Genomic DNA, 2548 nt, shown 5'->3' on the forward strand with positions numbered 1-2548 from the left:
AACTTGGGCTTACAGTTTCCAAGTTATTTGCTTTTCCATTTTGGTATGCGAAATAGGCAAGGATTACCCAAAATGAGGTGGATATAAAGAGGCTAGACTATGTAAATATACTAGTCTGCTTTGGGTAACAGTAGCTTGTTTGACATTGCCATGACAACATACATGTAATTTCCATCAACTTGTTTTGATTAGGCCTCAAAATGATTAAATAAAAATCCAAATATATGTAATAGTAAAATACAAAAAAGTCAAAATAATTTGCTAAAGCATTCATAATAGATTTTGCAATGTCATTTTAATACTTTTTTAAAATTCTCCCTCTTGCCACTAGAGGGTGCGGCAGCAGTCTGTCACTGAAGAAGCTTTCCAATTCAGCAACAGCTTCATGCATGGGGTAGTAGATATGAGTTATTTTAGTTAGGGTCCTTTTGTTTCCCACCTCCTGCACTGAGTCCAGAGAGCAGTCAATCACAGAGCTCTCCTTCTTGATTAGCTTATTCAGCTGTTTCCTCTCAGCTAGGCCACTGCTTCAACAGACAGCTCAATAGAAGATGACTGATGCCACAACAGAGTCAAAAAAGGTCTTCAGGAATGCACCCTGCACACCAAAAGACCTCAGTCTCCTCAGCAGGAAGAGTCTGCCCTGACCTTTCTTATTCAGAGCCTCAATGTTGTGAGTCCAGTCCAGTTTGTTATTCAGGTGAACACCTAGGTACTTATAAGAGTCCACTATGTCAATGTCTGTTCCCTTGATGTTCACCGGTGTCGGTGAGGTGGATCTACTTCTGTGAAAATCCACCACCAGCTCCTTGGTTTTCCCTGCATTAATCAAGAGTTGGTTCTGCTGACACCAGCCCACGAAGTCCTGGGTCCACTGTCTGTACTCTGAGTCTTACCCACCTGAGATGAGGCCAACTATGGCAGAAGATTCAGAGAACTTCCGGAGTGGCAGCGTGGGGAGTTGATTTAGAAGACTGCAGTGTAGAGGGTGAATAGGAATGGTGCCAGCACTGTTCCCTGTGGGACCCCTGTAATGCAGACCAACTTATCTGAGACACAGCCCTTGCATACTGTGCATGGCCAGTGAGGTAGTCCAATATCCACTGGGACATGAGCTGGTCCACTCCTGACAGCTCCAGCTTGTCCCTTACGAGTACTGGCTGGATGGTGTTGAAAGCACTAGAGAAATTAAAGACCATGATTCTCACAGTGCTTCCAGGTTTTTAGAAGTGAGCCACAACTTTGTGTAGGAGAAAGATGATGGCATCATCTGCCCCATCCCAGGCCTGTAGGGAACCTGCAGTATATCCATTGAAGTCCTCAACAGGGGGGCATAGACAGAACTCTGGTTGAGGGGGGATGAAGGGGGATAGCAACCCTCTTCTTAAATGATCATCCCCCATACCATCCCCAGTGACATTTTATTACTGAATGTGTAAAATGTCTACTATATATTAATAGCAATGCCAATAATATTGCCCTTTCAATATCTGGCGGGCTGTGGGCTCACGGATAGCCTGAGGAAAATAAATAAAATCAAAGAATTGGCCTACCATGACTATGAAGCTGATCTCACTGGAAAATTGTCCTCTGCATTTGTCCCTAACTATGTAGGGGCAGTGATAGCCATGGCAGTCCTGGCCTGGGACTGACTGCAGTTCTACAGTAAAGTGCCAAGGTCAAGGTCAATGACCGCCGTACCAGACATGCTGCATGCATCAACAATACCATGCATATTGCTTTAGGTTAATAGACTATATTAATTAGGCTATGTATGCTTCTGAAAATAAATAAGTAAATAAATAAATAAATTTCGCTCCCCCCTTATTTTCTTTTTTTTTGCAACTAGATTACTGGGCATAGATGGTGTAAGTCCAACAGTTCGAGAGTCTTCATCAGGTGTGGAGTCAGTGCTATTCGGCTGACTGGTAGCTGCTGGTCCTTTGGATGTTGTGTCTTTGGCACCGGTACCACACAAGAGGTCTCCCACAGTTGTGGTCCTTCTCCCAGCCTTCGGCTTAAATTGTGGCACAAGATGTTGCACAACTGTCAACCCATTTTTTTAGTGTCATAATTATGACATTGTTTAAAGAAAATATTTTAAGAAGCGTACATGTTTATAACCAGGTTTACATACAGAATTTAATATGTTCTGTAAATAACCTTAACCTTTTTCTTTTTGCAACAAATGGAGTTGAGTTTTGTTTCATTGGTTTTCTACACATTTTTTCTTTCACAATGTCAACAACTTCCGGTTTGAGCTAAGTGCTTTTATTTTGTTAAGCTTTTGTGTTTCCGGTCTCGCGCGACCTAGTGTCAGTTAGCTTGTTCTCTCATAAGTACGGCATTAAAGGGATAGTTCGGGATTTTTGACATGAATCTGTATGGCATCCCCATCACCAGTGTCATGCAATCACACTGACTTACCCCTGGCAGCGTCCTGTGAGCAGAGTTCTCGTCCAGCTTTGGTCAAGCCGAAAGTAGTCCGGCAGGTTTGCTAGACCCAGTGAAATAAAACGTTTCTCTTCCCAAAACATGTGTTCAAAAG

This window comes from Cyprinodon variegatus, unplaced genomic scaffold (assembly GCF_000732505.1).
Source record: "Cyprinodon variegatus isolate N-32 unplaced genomic scaffold, C_variegatus-1.0 Scaffold485, whole genome shotgun sequence".
Lineage (NCBI taxonomy): Eukaryota > Metazoa > Chordata > Actinopteri > Cyprinodontiformes > Cyprinodontidae > Cyprinodon > Cyprinodon variegatus.